At 34.0% G+C, this 19,729-nt stretch overlaps 1 protein-coding gene across 13 annotated transcripts in view; it reads right to left on the bottom strand.

Moving 5' to 3' along the window:
- TENM3 (teneurin transmembrane protein 3) overlaps positions 1-19,729 on the bottom strand; it is a 2,441,918-nt gene that overhangs the window by 819,417 nt on the left and 1,602,772 nt on the right. For all 13 annotated transcript variants that reach the window (XM_088793202.1, XM_088793205.1, XM_088793208.1 and 10 more), the window contains exon 7: positions 9,861-9,940. The gene's annotated coding sequence lies outside the window, so the exon portion shown is untranslated. The remainder of the gene's footprint in view (positions 1-9,860; positions 9,941-19,729) is intronic.

Genomic DNA, 19,729 nt, shown 5'->3' with positions numbered 1-19,729 from the left:
AAGACAAAGTTGGATAATGTATGATTTTCACATTAAAATCACTGTTATTAATATTTATAAATAAAGTATCCAGGCAATTTATTGCCAAAATGAAAATATTTTTGAGAGTAAAATGGGGAGCTATTAATAATAGGCATTAACTGAGACTATGTTAGGAAAACCAGGAAATATATTCACTCTATTTACAAGATACTTTATTTGGCTTGATTTGAAGATCATGAGATATTTTTTAACTTGACCAAAATGAAAATGACAATTGCAATTATTTTGTCTATCATTAAAAAATAATTAGAACTTCCACACATGGCCTTGATGGAATAACTAGCACTGGACATGCTCTCCCACCCTAAACAGCAATAGAGCTAAACAAATATATTCGGCAAATGTTTTGAGGCAATGGAGACTAGGCAATGGAGAACTGTGATCTTTCAGAGAGGGAAACACATGAAGGGAACTTCGTATTTGCCCCGGCTTCCTGCCTTGTAGCAGCGGCCTGTAGGAATACAGGGAAGCAGAGCCAGAGTAGAGCACTGTGTTATCAGGAAACAGGAGGCAGAGTTCAGAGTTCAGGTATGTGGAACATCTGGGATTTGCATGGTAGGGTATCAATAAGGAGTATGCAGCAGTGTAGGGATAGGAGCAGGGAGGAGCATAGTCTGCATGGAGATGGAGATTTCCTGTGGAATCTTGGCTAAGCCTTGCATTGTACACATGGAGGGCAAGACTCCATATGACTGAGCAGAGAGTGGCTATTTGTTGTAAGGCTGAGAACTAATATTTCTGTTTATCTATTTTATCTATGACCATGCAGGATAGAGAGATGTTGAAGCCAACTGAGTTTGAATGGTAAGAATTTGTTGAACATCTCAAAGCACTGAGTTGAGGTTAATGATAGGCTACAAATTGGAAATAAAGATAAAGTCCAAGACAAGGGATCTATCCAAGCCATAGGACAGAATAGAAATATATCCATCAAAAATAAATAAATAAATAACATCAGTCTGACAGTTTTACAATGGTCAATCTTAATTTAACTGCCTGGCAGAACAAAACCCAATACCCTTTAAAGAAGAGAAAATAAACCATATTCCATAACTCCCCAGAACAAATAATCAGTAAAGTCCAATATACAATTAAAAATTACTAGAAATGTGAAAAAGCATAAAATTGTGATTCAAGAGAAAAAACAATCATTCAAAGTAAATACCAAATATTTTAGATGGTGGAATTAGCAGGCAGAAACCTTTAAAAAGTTATTATAAATATGATCAAGGTCTTAAAGGAAAATAGAAATACAATGGATGAACAGATGGGGGACTATCACTAGTGAACAGAATATTTAGAATGGAAAAATAAAATATCTGCAGTACAAATCCACTCGGTGGGTTTAGCAGAATATTGGAGACTAAAGAAGAAAAGGTCAATAAACTCGAAAAGAGTTAAAGGATATTACCTAATGTCAAGAACAATGAGAAAAAAAGATTAAAAATAAATTAATGGATATCCACAAGCAATAATAATAATAATAATAATAATAATAATAATAATAATAATAAAACAGCTTTAACCTAAAGCTCACGACTTATATAAAATTTAACTCAAAATGAATCAGAGACATAAATGTAAAATGTTTTTAGAAAAATAAACAGAGAAGAAAAATAATTGAAACCTAAACCTAAGTGAAAAATTCTCACACTGACCCCCAAAGCATTATGCATGAAAGGGAAAGTTAATAAATTTGACCTCATAAAAATTAAAAAAATTTTGCTCTGTGAAAGAGTCTTTTAAGATGATTACTGAAATATGTGAAAATCACATATCCAGCAAAAGACTTTAATTGAGAATATGCTGAGTACACTCAGAACTTAGCATTTAAAAACCAAACAATCCAACAGCGATATGCATGATGGACAAAAGACATGAACAAACATTTCACGAAAGAGGAATATGTCTGGAAGATAAACACATGAAAAGATGTTCAATATCACCAGCTATTTGAGAATTGCAAATTAAAATCACAATGAGATACCACTACACTTATCAGAATGGTTAAAATGAAAAAAAAATGTTGATAACAGCTAATCCTGGGGAAAATTAAAAAAAAAATCATTTATACATTGCTAGTGTATGACTGTAAAGTAGCACAGCCACTCTGGAAAGTAGTTTGACAATTTCTTTTAAACTGAATATGCATGTACCAGACAACCTCAGTTATACGCTTAGACTTTTATCCCAGAGAAATAAAGTTGTATTTTCATGAGAAATATGTATACAACTATTCATAGCAGCTTTGGTGGTTTCCAAACTGGAAACTACCCATCAATGGGTGAATGGATAAATAAATAAATGTGGTACATTCATAACATGGAATAAAACTCAGTGAGAAAAAAATGGACTCTTGGTATCAATAACTAGGTTGAATCTCAGAAAAATTATGATAATTTAAAAAATCTGCAATCTTAACAGATTGCATACTATAAGGTTCCACTTATATAATATTCTTTAGATAATAAATTTATAGATTCCAAGTATAGATTAGTTGTTGCCAGGGATTATGGATAGGGGAAAATGGGTGTGGCTTCCAACAGGTAGAACGAGGGATCCTTGTGCTGATGACACGATTCCATATATTGGTTGTAGTGACAGTTGCATAAAGCTGTATGTGTGACAAAGTGGTCCTTAACTGGGGACAATTTTATCCCTAGAGAAATGTGGCAATTTCTGGAGATAGATTTTATTTTTACAACCACGGATGGAGGTGAAGTGCTAATGGCTGAAGTGCTAGTTGCTGGAGGCCATAGATGCTCCTAAACATCCTACAGTGCAAAGAAAAGCCACCTACAACAAAGAAGTATGTGATTTAAAGTATAAAAAGTGCTGATCTTAAAAATCTTGACAAGAGAATAGCAACAGGAAGCTGGTCAACTTCTCATCAGAAACAATGGAAGGCGGAAGACAATTAAATGACACCTTTAAAGTAATCCTATCAATCCAGGATACTGTGTTCAGTGAAAATATCCTTCAACTAGATTAAAATAAAGAGTTTCAGATAAATAAACATGAGAAAATTTGTCACTAGCAAACCTGTACTGCCAGAAATGCTACAAAAATATCTTCAGGCTGAGCGGAAATGATACCAGATGGAAACTTAATCTATGGGAATAAATGAAGAATGTGAGAAATAGTAAATATAAAGGGACGGACACACACACACACACACACAAACATATCTATATCGTCTATATCTATATCTATTATATCTATATCTATATCTATTTTTTTTCTCGTCTTAGTGTTATGGGTTGAATTGTAGCTCCCCAAATTCATACATTGATGTCCTAACCTCTAGTACTTGTGAATGTAACCGTATTTGAAAATAGGGTCTTTGCAGATGTAGGCATGCTAAGATGAGATCATTAGGGTGGACCTTAGTCCAATATGCCTGATGTCCTTCTAAAAAGGGGAAATGTGGACCCAGAGACATGTATATCTACACAGGAAGAATGCTGTATAACAGGAGTTATGCTGCCACAAGCCAAGGGAACTACCGGCTGTGAGGAGACAGGTCTAGCACACAGCCTTCCTTAACACCGACACAGGGATCATGATTTGGTGACATCTTAGTCTGGGACTTCCAGCCTCTAGAACTGTGAGACAATACATTTCTGTTGCTTAAGCCATTCAGTTGGTACTTTGTTACAGCAACCCTAGCAAACTAATGTATTTAGTTTTTATTTAAAACAATAACTGACTGTTTAAAGCAAAACTAATAATGTGTTTAGAATTAAAATATATACTAAAAATGAGGGTACACTGTAATTATATTGTTACAAGATTTGCAAACATTATGAGAAATATACTAAGTAAACTGTGATAAGTAAAGAATGACTATTATAACAATTACATTAGGTACAATTAAAGAGCCTGTGTAGAGAAATTAAAATATATATTTAAAAAAATGATTAACCCCAAACAAAACAGGAAAGGGGGAAATAGAGGATTCAAAAACAAATGCAATAAATATCAAGATAGCAGATTTAAAATGCATAATTAATTCCATTAAATGCAATGAGCTAAGTACTCCAACTATAAAGCTGGCCAGACAAAATGTAAGAAGCAAGTGCACATTGTCTCAAGAAACTCACCTTCATTATGAGATTCAGACAGATTAAAAGCAAAGGGCTGGAAAAAGAGATAGCATGAAAACAACAGATGAAAGTTAAATGATTGACTCTATTAATATCAGACAAAGCAGATGTGAAGATAAAGAGTGTTGCTAGGTGAAAAAAGGGATATCTCATGATGATAAAAGAGTTAATTCATTAGGAACTTAAAACAGCCCTAACACATGTATATGTGTACACACCTAACAATAGAACTCCAAATTGTGTGAAGCAAATGCTGACAGAATAAAAGAAAGTGATAAATCCACATTCATAGTTACAGATTTTTAATACCTCTCTCTCAGTATCTTATAGAGAGATTAAAAAAAATGTTAGGATGAAAAAGATTTCAACCACATGATCAACTAAATTGAATAAACTGATATTTATATTCATGTAACTACACTCGACAACTTCACAGTATGTATTTCTTTCAAATGCACTTGAACCAGTCACCAAGATAGACCTCATGTTGATGATGGGCTACAAAATAAAATGTCTCAATAAATTTGAAAAGATAGAAATGCCACAAAATATGTTTTTAATAAGAGTGGAATTAAATTAGAAATCCATACGAATAAGAGATCTAGAAAAGCATTTGGAATTAAAACAACATACCTCTAAATAATGCATGGTGAAGGAATAAGGCATAAGGGAAACTAGAAAATATTTTCAACTAAATGACAGTGTACATATTATGTATAAAAACTTGTGGGATACAGTTAAAGCAGTGATTCAAGGGAAATTTGTAGCATTAAAAAGAAGAAAGATTTAAAGCTACTAATTTAAATTATTATCTTAAGTGTCTGGAAAAAGAAGATCAAATTAAATTCAAAATAAGAAGAGGAAAGGAAACACTAAAAATGAGAGCAAAAATCAAATAAATTAAAAACACACAAAATAAAGAGAATTAACAAATCCAAAAGTTAGTAATTTGAAAAGACTATTAAAATTAATGGACCTCAGAAAAACTTATAAAGAAAAAAATGTTTAAAACACAAATTGCCAATATCAGGAATGACAGAGGGAATATGACAGTTTATACAGAAATTTAAAGGATAATACAGTAATATTACACACTTTTGTGGGAATATACTTGACAACTTAGATTAAATAAATATATGGAAAAACACCATTTACCAAAATTAACAGAAAAAATGAAAAAAATGTAAATAACTGTATCTTTTAAAGAATTGAATTTGCAATTAAAAACCTCCCTACTAAGAAAACTCCATGACAAAATGAATTCTTTGGTGAATTCTATAAAATTTTTATGGATAAACACACAAGTTATTTAAGAAAAGACAAGAGGAGGAAATATTTAAATACTTTCCAGCTCATTTAATGAGGCCAACAGAACTCTGATAATAAAACCTGACAAGAATATTTCAAAAAAAGAAAATCAGAGATCAATGTTCTCCAGAATATAGGCTTAAGTAAGTTTTACTAAAAAAATATGATCAAGTCAAATCCAGGATTACATACAGTGGCCATACATTACAACCAAATGGGGGTTTACCCCAGGAATGCAAGATGGGTTTCGCACTTAAAAGATCAATCAACCAAATTAGCAGAAAAGGAAGAAAAGACAGTATAATCATTTCACTATGTGCAGGAAGAAAAGCCTTTGACAAAATTCAACACTTATTCATTATAAAAAACAGTTAATAAACTAGGTATAGACAAAACTTCCTTAGTCTGAAATGGCATCTACAAAAAGCCTAAAGTTAATATCATACTTAATGACAAAACATTGAATACTTTCCTCCTGAGATCAGAAACAAGGTAAAAATGTCTGTTCCCGCCATTTATACTCAGCATTGTTCAGTCCAAGTTAGCAAAATAGGAAAGCGAGAGGCATAAGAGGCATAAAGATTGGAAAGAATGAAGCAAGATTCTTAATGCATAGACAAAATGACTAATACATAAAAACCCAAAGGAACCTATGGGGAAAAAAAAAAATCTATTAGAATACGTAAATTTGAATGATTGCAGGATGCAAGATGAATGTGTAAAAATTAGTTATATTTCTACACCCTGGCAGCAAACAATGAAATGAGAAATGGGAATTTTTAAATTCAGTTTATAATAGCATAAAAGACAAAATATTTAAGAATAAGCTTAACAGATGTGTGAAAGCTCTACACAGAAAAGCACAACATATGAAAAGAAGATCTAATATATAGGCGAGAGTTTCCATGTTCATGAATTGGAAGACTTAAAATTGTTAAAATAGTCATTTCTCTTTAATTTGAAATACGGATTCTGCAACCTCAATGAAAACCCCAGCAGGCTTTTTTTTTTTTTTTTGATAAATTGACCAGTTGATTCTAATATATTTATAAAATTGTAAAATATCGAAAGTAGCTAAAACAACCATGAAACAGGAGGACTTACATTATCCAGTTTCAAGACAGTTCATAAATTAGACATATATGATTATTGGTTTTCACTAAAGAGCCAAAGCAATTCAATTTGGAAAGGAATTATTTTTCAGTAAATTGTGCTCAAATAATTGCATAAAAATGTGAAAAAAATGCATCTCAACCCCTACTTCAAACCATCCAGAAAAATTAATTCAAGATCATCATAGACTCAAATTAATTCAAGATCATCATAGACTCAAATGTAAGAACCAAAACTGTAAAGATTTTCAAACCTACTGTTAGCAAACATTTCTTAGAGAAGACAGAGAAAGCACTAATCATAAAAGAAAAAAAAAATGACCAATTAAACTTCATCAAAATAAAAACACCTATTTTCAAAACACATAGTTTTGAAAATAGACAAGCTACAAAGTGAAAATATTTATAACACAATAAGTCTGACAAAGGTCTTATATCCAAAATATATTTTTAAAACTCTGACAAATCAGCAAACACACCTAATGGTCAAACAATTCAACTAGACACTACACAAAAAGGAGATATGTGAATGACTAATAAGCACATGAAATTATGCTTACATCATTAATCATAAGGGTAATGCAAATTAAACCACAGTGAGATCATAAGAAAAGCTAAACCCCAGCAAACTAATAACATCAAATGTTGGTAAAGATTTGGGACAAATGGAATCCTCACACATTTCTGGTGGTCGTGTAAAATGGGACAAAGATGCTGAAGCACTGCTACCGTGTTTCCCCCGAAAATAAGACCTAGCTGGACAATCAGTTCTAAGGCATCTTTTGGAGCAAAAATTAATATAAGACCCGATCTTATTTTACTATAATATAAGACTCGGTCTTATATAATATAAGACCAGGTCTTGATATGATATGATATATGATATGATATGATACGATACGATACGATACAATATGATATGATATGATACCAGGTCTTATATTAATTTATGCTCCAAAAGATGCCTTAAAGCTGATTGTCCATCTAGGTCTTATTTTGGGGGAAACACGGTAGGTGGTTAGTTATAAGGTTAAACACACACCTGCCCTATGACCCAGAAATTCTACTCCTTAGTATTATCGAAAGAGAAGTGAATACATATGGCCACAAAAGACTCTGACAAAAATGTTTGTAATGGCTTTATTCATAATATGTAAAACTCGAAAACAACTCAAATGACCAATAGGAAAATGATCTTTAAAAAATTGCAACATATTAATTCGATGAAATACTACTTACCAATTAAAAAATATATGTATGGACTACTATTATACTCAACAACAGGGATGTAACTCAAAAACATAATATTGAATGAAAAAGCCAGAAGCAAAAAATCACATCTTATATGATTACACTTAAATGAAGTTCAACATTAGGAAACTCTAATCTCCATGAGATAACTCAGAACAGTGGTTGGGTGAGGGAGGGGTAGTTAGGGATGATCCTATCTTTATTACAGAGAGAATGTATTGTTTTTCACACTTATGTATGTTAATAACTGAATGGATTATATTCCAAGAAACTATTTTTCTAATTCCCAATATTTTAAAAATTGGAATATTGTCAAATTGTATCTTTTAATACCAATTTTAACCTTCCAATTTGTTAAATGCTTTATAACATACATATTATTTAAGATAACTAGAAACCCACTGAATAGTTTTAAATAAGACTTGATTAGGAAATACACTTTCAATGTTTTTCTTGGATGCAAAATTCATATAAAGATGATTAAATACACGCTCAAGAACATGTTAAAGTGATACAGGTATACAGAAGAATATATTCTCATCAAAATCAAATATATCCTAACATTTAGGATCAAAGTCAAGAACTTTCTCTGGGTAACAGATGAATAACCTCTAACAGACAAGATTAGATAAAATATTACACTGTGATTTGTAGACCATTAATGTCACTAAATGTAAAGAAATGATTTGGATGACAGAAATGATTTTCAAGAAAGGCACCAGTTGCCCTAAAGTAAAAATTAATAAAGTAGGATGAAAAGTCATAACACTTAATAACAGTATGAAAGAAATAGGGCAACAAAAATTTTGTTGTTGTTGTTGGAAATTTAGTATAAGTAGTAACTCTAAGTCTGTCTCTCCAGGATCTCAATCAATAAGATACTATCTGAATCATTAAGTGGAACAGTTGAAGTGTTAGGGTTTAATTGCTATATCTTGGGAAAATGCCTAAAAATTAACAGAGATTAGGAGCCTCTGATTAAGGCCTTCTCTAGAATAGGTAACTGGAAAGGCTGTTATCTCTTTTGAAGTAAATAAATGTGATCCCATGTCTTACTTATTATGCTAAATAAAATAAAACCTTTAACAAATGTGTTATTAAGCCTTTAGGAGGTAAGTGTACCTCCGTTTCCTTGGTTCCTCTGAGAAACCATGCAAAATCTTCATTCTATGTTAATTACCGATTTAAACAGTCAATGCTAAAAGAAATCTTTTGCTCTAATTATGAAAGACAGTTGCTGTAAACATTTGACATAATGAATACATATCCTGATCTTGAGCAGGCTATAATTTATTAGGCACAAATACGAGGAAAAAACCTGAGTAGAGTGAAAATACCTGAGCACTGACCCTCCGTTGAAACAGGTGCTATTTGCCGGGTTTAAGAATCAAAGCAATACGACTCCAATTAGCTGTCGAATCATCTGGCAAAACAGCTGTTACATAAATACAAAAGCACTTGGCCTTTCTGCTTACTTTTTCAATTGTGTCTTTATTTTTCAGTCTTTTCAAAAGAAGCTCATGCCATTCACATAAAATTTAAAAACCAGGGTAAACATATTTGCTGTGTTAGAAATCACAACTGTAATGAACGTTGATGGGGTTGGGGAGAGGATGGTGGTAAGGATGTGTGTTAGAGGGGGCACAAAAGTTGTAGGGACCTACTGGGGTGCTGGAGGTATTCTGTTTCTTAATTGGGTCCTGGTAACACCTATATGTCCACTCAGTGAAAATTTATCCAGCTGTACACTTATAACTCATACGTTTTTCTGAATGTTATACTGCAATAAAATTTACACAAATATAAATTCCTTCCAGAAATATACAGAATCACCTGAGCATTGTCAAAATTAAAAAGGTATTGTGCTAATGTTTTTAAAAAAATGACAATTTTCTTCTAAACTTTTCCTTATCAATTCCCTCTGATCTCCAAGAAAACATACCAGAATATTTAAACATTTTATGAAACAGGTCTTTAAACAAAATGAAGGTATGAATATTAGTTTTGTTATTTCAATCAGATTAAAATATTTACATGCTACTTCAGAAAGGTGTGTTCTTCAATTTTGTGGCAGTTTGATCATTAAAGTTGCCAGGCAAAGATACAGGTTGTGGTATAAGCCTGGAGAAACAGTACACATAGAAAAAATCGCTATAAGATATTTATTTTACTATAACTGCATATAAGTATACTATAATGTATTTATTTGCATAACTATAATATAATAACTCATTCACTTAATCACTCATGTAACAAGAAATTGCTAAGAATCTCTGCATGTACCAGGTAGTACCAGAGTTCTGTAACTGTACGCGTTTAATACATAACCTGTTCCTCAAGGAAATTATGAAAATAAAGAAGTATAATTAGCATATAAAACTAGTGAGTATCATAAAAGAGGTATGGATCAACTGTTATGGGAATTAGGAGGTGGAAGATGTTACTTCCAACAGGAAGACAGGGTAAAGCTTTATGGAGGTGGTAGGTCTTAAGCTGAGACTGAAGGGAGAGCATGATTTCCTAAAGATGGTGGTCAGGAGCTGGAAAAGGCAAGAATCCAGGTCCATGTGACAAAATGATCAAGGTACAGAATTTGAACATAATGGAAGAAGTCTGAATGAATTTCAGTTCCTTCGAAGAACATTTTCAAAGGATTTGGAATGCGGCTAAATTTTGGGGCCAGAGGTTGAGTCACCTGGCAATGTTCTAGCATTATGGCAGACCCTGGGAATAGAAAACGGAATGCAAAAGACATGAGCTGTGCCCTCATAAAGTTCCCAGTTTATCAGGACAAACCAGTACAAAGGATTAGAATAATTCATGACAAGCAGAGGGTACTTTGAGAGTCTGTAGCAGAGAAACCAATCTGGTCCAAGGGTGAGAGGTAAAAAAATTGTGAGTCTCGGAGAAGTGATTATTAAAGCAATGAAATTTGATGAGATTGCCAAGGGAGCGAGTGTAGAACGTAAAGAGAGAGGGGTATGGACAGACTCACTTACATTTAGGGGAAAGGCAGAAGCAAGCAAAGAAACAGAGAGGAGGAAGGAGGCTCAGAGGAGTATGAAATTAAGATTCAAGTCTATTATGGTGATTTCTTGGAGCAGGCTGGAGCATCCCAAGCTGAAGCAAGTGGGAAGTGGATTCCTGTTACATTTGTTCACAGTTTCTAACTTGACAAGAAATTTGGAAATTTTATATTGTTGTGGAACACACAGACCAATGGCTTATAATTTACAGTTTAAATAGCTGATACTTGTTTCTTCAATTCCTGGTTATTAAATGTCCCACTGAGACCCTGGGGTGGGTGGGGTGGGTGGCACATTGTGTCATGGCAGAAGGTAGGGGTGGGGAAAGCCAATGCCAAAAGTTAGGTTTAGGAACTCAGTGGTCATTTGTGATTCTAGAGACTACAGTTACAGAATTGTGATCACACAAACCGATGCTTAGCTTTCTGGAGTCAATCCCTTGTGTTTGGCAAATCAGCACACGTAGCTTGTTGCTGGAGAATTTTGGTCTCCTTGTCACTTGACTATTGGAAATGGTTCTGAGAGGAAGCTGTTGGTTTCACTTTATTTGGAAGGTGCTGTGGGCTCCTCAGTTTAGCATTCCAAATTGAAAAAACTTAAATGTGTTTCCACATGGAAATGTGTGGGCCTAGTTCTATAGTAATACTGATAAAATGTATCTTATTGGTTCTGTAGACTTTTGTAATCTGGCCCAGGAATCCAGTCACATCATCTAATATTGTTTCTATGAGAATATATATTCCACGTTTTGCCATGTATTTATTCATCTAGAAATAGTTACTGAACTTCAGCTATGTGCCTGTGACTGTATTAGATAGACACTGTTTATCCAACAGTCAGGAAAACAATAAATTGTGGCGACTAACCTAAGTAAACTTCTAAACAACCAAGTTGCAAACACACTTTAAAATACAACTAATACTCTAGCTGAAGATTGCCTATCTTTCCCTAAAACTGACCCTCTGTTACCTAAGAACAATCACAGAGAGAGGACTGGATAGCCAGAAGGAAATAAATTCCCGTGAACTTGGCACGTGTTTCGTGTGAAGCACTGGTAGGTGTCAGGCACTTCCTCCCCACAGCAATCCTGTGATATAGGTGATGCTTTCCGTGACTCCAAGCTTTGAGGAGCATGATTTCTCCTCTAGACCATACTGCCTCTCCAGAGACAAGAATTCTTGTCTGAAACTCTGCATATCACTGGTTGTATCCTTGAGTAGTACTCTGAGTTACTTCTTCGTAGAGGTTCCTTTATTATGTCTAAAGGGAATCACCGGCTCTTTATAATTAGTGGCCAACAGGCCAGCATAGTCAGAGAGGCAGAGATGTTGATCAGCCATGTTTGAAGGAGACGTTACTGTTTGTAGTTGCCATAACTTCTGGGAAATACAAATATATATATGTATATAATGCTTGCCATTAAAATTTTCAACATGTGATTTTTATTTGCTCAAACACCATGGTAAAGCATTATCAGGTGATAACACAATAGCTTTTGACTGTGATTGTTTAACCTTGATATAATGATCATATCTATACTCCACTGCTTATAAATACATAATTTTAGAGAATATACTAATTATTTACTTAAATAGTCATACTACTTAATATCAATTATGAACCATAGTTCACTTTCTTGAAGAGCAGCCTCTCTTTAAGAAAGATATTGATTCAGGACATAAACTTCCTGGGGTTCATTTGTTAGAATAAATCATTTCAAAAAAATCATTCCTAAAGTTACCAATTGTAAACACATAGTTTTAGTGACTTCTCATTCTTTTAAAATTACAGGATTTTTATTAAGTGTAATTCTATGCCAACAAAACAACCCAAGGCAGCAACCCAAATGGCTCAATGGTAGAGAAAATGGTTTGATTTGTCAGTCTGTCCTAATTATGAATTAGACAGACACACAGCTGACCACCACACAGTTAATCAAGAGGGTGTCAAAGACTTCTAGATTGATGGTGACTTGGGCAATTTAACCATAGTTTATAGTTATCATTAACTATAGTTTTTAGATAACATTACTGTCAGGGTGTCAGCCTCGATTTCTTGAAAATTACAGAAGATAGAAATAGCATGTTAATTTATGGAGTATAATTACTTAAGGGTGCTACTGAGTTTAGCCATGCAATCAAGATTACAGTTTCCAAATATTGTGTAAATCAAAATAATCATGTACTGTTAACTTTACTCCTGCATCAACTATTTTCAGCTGTCAGTAATTTTATACCCTTCACAAATATTTAGGAAACAGCAAAGATCTAGAGATTTAAAGAAAAAGAATATAGTATACAACAGAGCAATTCATATTCTGTGCAGGTTTATTAACAGTGGTAACCAAACTGATTATTTAAAATGGCCTTAAACTAACCAAGTTCTATGTTTATAGATATCTATTTTTATACATTCTGAGTTTTCCCAATCAAGCCTCCTTAAATATATATTTGGGAGGATCTAACAAGGATTATAATACAAATGGTAGAAGAGTGAAGTGACCAGGTTTCTAAAGCTCTACAAACCTAGGGACATGTATAATATCTGAAGATCAGAGGATAAAATGTCTATGGTGAAAAGAGAGTGGAAAAAATAGCTATTTCTGTCAGTGCTAAAAAGCTCAGAGAGTCACTGCCAAGCTTATCAAGGAGGAAAGTGCTTTAGCCAGGCTTCAACCACTCATTTCTAACAGCTTCTGTGTAGGCAAGTGGATGACACTTTGTGTTTTGCTGTCCCCTTGTCTCCTTCAGTGCCACCATTATCGACAACAACAACAAAAGAGAAGAAAAAAAGGAAAGAAAAAATAACCAATAACCACACTGACATTTGTCCTAAGCTTCCCTGAAAACGCAATCTAAAAATGTGAAGATTTATTCATAGAATAACAAGAGTGACCAACACTAAAAACCAGATCTAAATCTCGTGCTCCAAGCTGATGTCTAAACAACATATTGCTAGCAAACATCCAGTTCAGGTGAGGTTCATGAAATCATTTTCCTATCTGTAAGTTCCACACGAGGGTGGAAGATGTGTTTAAATGGACTCTGGTAGTAGTTGAATAATGGAGTAATTAGTAATTGTAATAGGACAAAGAATAGTGATTTCACATTAGAACACATTTTAAATTACTTTGTACAGATCGCTTGACATGTCCAGACAAGTAGATGTCATCAGAGCCCTAACTGAGTCATAAAATTGACTCACTGTACAGCAAGTGGAGAGCAATAAATGGTAGATGTAGCCCACTGATTTGGCATTGCTAATTCAAAGTCTTGGGAAAAGGAGAACGTCCTCTGAAAAACACTGACTTAAATGGGAAAAGCAATTTAACTGGCAAAAGTTCCAGTTACGGCATCCCTGAACACTGAGATTCTGGAACATTAAGACTCTAGCATCTCAGTCTTCAAACCTAGAAGGGCAGTTGACCCATCACCTGGAATCATCCCTGATATGTCCTCATCCTACTTGACCTCCTCTAATTTTATTTGACTCTGATCCACATCTCGACCACTTTGACCACTGACTACATTGTTGCTAAGTCTAATCCTTCCCTGCACTGATTCCCCAGTTTGTGGCCTAATAAGGACCTGATTATAAGATGTTCTAGGGTCAGACAGACCTCTGTGGCTTACTGAGGTACAGCTTTGCCTCTGGTGTTCTTTCTTTTCTTTCTCTCTCTCTTTCTCTTTTCCCCGTAGCCTGGGGTTTTCAATTTATAGTCATTAGCACCCAAGAGAACAAGGGGGGAAATGTAATCTCTGTCTGGAAACAGCCTTAGACCCCATGTGCTCATTATCAATGAGCTGATGCTGGGACCCTAAAGCTCAAAGCATGGCTTATGGATTTTTGTGGAACTTGACAGTTCTGCCTGATGGACAGAAAACTCATCTTTGGATTTTGTAGTTGAATAACATGCAATTTCGCAGAGGTTAATGGATACTCACTAGTATTTGCTGAGTTGCTAGAAGGTACTACTCATAAACAAATATTTGCATGTTACCAGAATTACCTCAGAACTCTAAATCAGTATTCCACAAAGCCATCCGACTGCAAGTCAGTGTTTGGGAGGCTCGCAATGCTCCTGTTACTCATGTTCATATAAAAATTCTAAGACTTCCTGAAATTGGGAGAGGGATATGTGATGATGACGGCTGTTTTGAACTGGTCTTGGTTGCAGACAAATATATATGAATTAACATATTTGTAACATTACTATTAGATTTTATGTTTGTTCATCAGTTGGTTTTGTTGTGTAATTGCTGTGTTGGTAATATGTTGTTATTTTGTTCCTCCCCACATATTTTTTATTTACTTATTTTTTATTATGGGGTCTTTTTCCTATGGAAAGTAGCAATAGGTTGGGATATATCTACATTCAAATGGCTTGAGAACCATTGCCATAAAAGAATGGACGTCAGGACAGAAAAAGTTTTCTGTACAGGGGCTTAAAAATCAAATCCTGTCGGTGACCAGGTAGCCATACAAGTCTAGATCTGGGAGAAGGGCTTAGGGGGCTGGGTACCTGAGGAGCAAATGCCAAGGGCAAGCACACACTTGACAGTCTTGTCCAGGCTCATTCTTGTCTGTACATTACAGAGAACCCAAATTTGTTTCAATTTTGCCTTCTCATCCAGGTACCATGAGAACCATTTGCTTTTCTGCCCATATTTTGTTTTTGCCTAATATTACTAGAAATTCATTTTCTACTCAGAATGTAAATTGCGTTTCTTATTTGTCCTCAAACCAATGCAGCATTTCTTTATATTTTTATGCATGATATTTACTGTTTTTTGACATTTTTATTTTTATTTAGTAGTCAGTATTAATAAATCTTCATGAAAGTAACAGTCATTGTGATTTTGTTAAAAATGCATTGCTTACAGTGCTTTGAAGCAGAATGAATGTTCAGCTAAAAAGACAATCAAAGGAACAGACTATCATAGATGCAATCTAATATGTCTTTGCATTTGTGAAGTTAATATATTTAGCTGAAGTGTTAATTTTCTTCTGACCTCCATTCTCTTCAGTTTTTTAAACTATGAAACCAGCGCTATAAAATTGTTTTTAAAAAAAAGTTATGTAGGTAAGAATACATATAAATCAGCACACAAATACCATTGTATAGTTTTACATAAAAATATCAACGTACCAACATTTTTCATGACAAAATTCTGAAATACATTATTCACATAATCATTCTTTCTGGCGTCTGAACTTTCTTTTGTTTGTACCTGTATTTATCCCCACTGATAACTTCAGTGGGAACCGAGATATTCGTTACTTCTTAAGGGATACACTACTTTATAAACCATATAAATCCATTTGAGTTCCTTTTCATGTTTCATATATTTTATTTCTCTGGAAACAGAGCACTATTGCTCCAAACTCGATATGGTAGTTAAATCATGAAAATAATCAAGTAACAATAATAAAAGAAATATAATTCTGCTTTAGATACAGTTGACCCTTGAACAACACGAATTGGACTGCATGGGTCCACTTATACACAGACTTTTTTCAATAAATGCCTGTACTGTTTTCAACATGGTTGGAAGTCTACAGATGCAGAGGGTCAACTGTATGCACTGACCTACTGTTTTACATGAGACTTGAGCATCCACAGATTTCGGGACCCATGGGGGTTTCTGAAACCAATCTCCCATGGATTCTGAGGAACAACAATTTTTGAAGGGAGTCAACAGTTATGCATGGATTTTCTACTGAGGGGGTTGGTGCCCCTAACCCTTGCATTGTTCAAGAGTCAACTGTATAATATAATGAAGCAACAATTTGAAAAAAAGTACATCTTTTTAATTGTATTTTAAATGAGAAAACATGTAAAAAGATATCTGCTATAGTGCCTGACCCACAATAAGGCCTGAAAAAAATATTTTGTTTTGACTTGCTTCTCATTGCAGTTGGGTCTGTGATAGAGCTTGGCACTTTTTTTCTTTTGGCAGGGAGGCAGTTGTGTCTATGAAGTTTAAAAGAAGCTCGGATTGGGTTGAGAAAAAGAAAACAGTGATATTGGTAAAAAGAAATGGAAAAGGGAAATTTAAAATATGTTTTGCTGAATTTCATAAGAAATACAGTGATATATGGCAAAATGTATATAAAAAAAAGATATATTTTTTAATATATATAAAAAAAGATATATAAGTCTGTAGTCTTCTAAGATCCTAAGCTCTTCTTCATGCAGTTCTTCCTAGTCTAGTATTTGTACGTGTACGTGTGTGTGTGTAAGAGAGTTTGTGTAATTAGAAGACATTGTCCTGCTCCTTTTAAAGCTGAGTTAAATATGTACTTTCTCTCTAAAGAAACCTTTTAAAGGTCTCTGCTTTTAAACACCTTATCAAATCACATCACTTTCCATGAAAAATGCCTTAAACATTTAACACAAAATGTAATAGCTTTCACCCAAAACAAAGATAAATCAATATTGAAGAAGTGAACATGCATGAGAAGAGTGGGTCACAGACTCAACTTGTGGGCATATTTTTCATAGAGGCTTAAAGCAAAGTGTACAGAAGTCACATTGGCAAAATTCTACAAATTAGTCTTCTTTCTGACAGTAAAATTCCTCTGTACTAGTCAGATGTTGCAGAGAAACTCATACAAAAGATAATTTCACAATAAAGTTATTATTTTATTGAACTAATAGGGGTTAGTAGGTCAAAGGAAAAAGAGGAGAAAGAAAAGAAAAGAAAATGATTCATGGTACAAAAGAATATAGTTTTCCATTAAACCATGGTTAAGCTAACCTAATTAAATTGTTTGTGATATTAAATACTGTCAATACATTTACTTACATAGGTATAGTATAAAGACATTCTGACAAATCATAGACTTAGGAAGTATTAGGGACATAGGAAAAAAAAGAAAGAAAAATCGAAAAAAAATAAGTAGTGACTGAAGCACTCAGCAATTTCAGCCCTGCTTGTAATATTGTCCACATAATGAATATTTCAGGTGCATCATGAGATCCTTATATTTTTCAAAGACAAGTAGACAAAATGCATTTTACATCTGTTAAAGGTTTCTGATTGGCATATATGTTGAAAGACTGCCTCAAGATTGAAAGCCAGAATGTTCCTCAAAAGCCTCAGCTATGAAATATTTATTCCACCTTCTTTCATGGAAAAGAATGAGTTGAGTCTGTGGCATAAATCTCTACCAATAATACCAACAAAATTACATGCTTTCTGTTAAATGATTATTCTTAGAAGGTGAACCAGGTCTTGTTTGTCATAGATGATCAGAGTAGAATAATGCAAGTATTGTTTACAGTGTTCTTGTGAAAGATAATAATATATTTTCAAGCATTATAGCACAGGGGATGATGTAAGGTTTGCTAAAGATTTCTTTAAAAAAGATGATGTTGGATGATTTTTTTGTGGGATTGTTTAGCTTCTTTATTTCTAATTTTAAAATTACAACTTTTGTCGATATCAACCTCTCTTTGTGAGAACCTTTTGTATCTAAATATGCTGTAGCTATACCTTTGAGTATACTTTTTATTAAGCAAGGAGAAAACTCATGTGTCTACAAAAATTGCTCAAATCTCCAAAGCCAGCTGAATAAATAAACATTATGTGATCTGTAGCCCAAAAGTCTGCAAATGACTCCATATGATGTAAAAAAGAAAAAAAGAATAAAAAAAAAGAAAAGAAGAAAAAAACCGACTATAATTCCTTCTAAGTATTTCTTGGAGCCAATGATCAGCAGTTTTGTTTAAGTTCTGAGACCCCTGAGCCTCCATAAAAATAACTTTGAAATATTATATTATGTGTGAAAATTTTACACACATGCACATTTATAATCAGCAGGCAGGCCCTCTGCCCTTCCTCAACCTGATAATCAACCATAGTGCCTACTCAAACATGGAAAAAATAAAAGATTCAGAACTCTAAAGCACATAATCTTAGTGCCATTTAGAACCATGTGTATTTCTGAAATCCTCTATTACTGCAAATCTCTTGGTTGTATTTTCTGTGGAATTGTCTGTTTCTCATTATCAAAGTCTAAAGAAATTTGATACAGTCATGTAACACTTGGCCAAGGAGTGTTAGAAAAACGCATTCCAGAGTGCTCAGCTTATCTTTTCTTTCCAAAAGCAGTAACTACTGTCTGACTTTCCTCCTCTGGAGAAGCCAATTGGGAGGGCGAAGAAAAAAAAAAAAAATCACACTAAAGTAAATGAAGCAGTGGCCCCATGACTGAATCCATCACAGACATCGTCTTTTAAACAGTGAATTGTAGTTAACAGGCGCAGGGGCAACGTGAACGGGCAGAATGCTTCCTCTGGAAAGTCACCTTTTGTAAAACGTGAACCATGCCATTCTTTAAACCAAGTTTGCCAGAATAAGATGATCTGGGCAATGTTTGAGGTTTGCAATGCCTGTCACTGTCATTGTCAGATGTCTGCTGGCCTCAGTAAATCAGATTATGAACTCCCAGAGATGATCTATGGCACATTTGATCCTTTAATATGGCCAGAACTCAGGGACTCCTCAAGAGTGAAGATATTGGGGAAGAGGAAGTCTGTGGGAAAACTGTAAATATTAACTTGGAAGGAAGTATGTCTTATTCCAACAGGTGTTTTTCCTGCTTAGCTAAGTCAGTTTGGTTATTCAGTTATTACACAAATCGTGTTCAGACAGCTCTAGATGCACATCTGATCAATTAAGACAGAACTCTGTTTTTGCAATTCAAGCTTTTAAAAAGCATTATAGTTAAAACACATGGCAAAGACATGATGGGATAATTGGCTGTCAAAGTACACTGGTACCACTGAGTAGTCTTAAAATAGCAGGAAATGCAACTGAAAACCGAAAAGGAAATCACTATTTCACTTTTTCAAATAAAACATATTGCACCTCTGAGT

The sequence above is a fragment of the Rhinolophus sinicus genome, chromosome 16 (genome assembly GCF_057876585.1).
Source record: "Rhinolophus sinicus isolate RSI-liver-muscle chromosome 16, RSI-T2T, whole genome shotgun sequence".
In the NCBI taxonomy this organism is placed as follows: Eukaryota; Metazoa; Chordata; class Mammalia; order Chiroptera; family Rhinolophidae; genus Rhinolophus; species Rhinolophus sinicus.
This window is presented reverse-complemented; position numbering and strand designations above follow the sequence as displayed.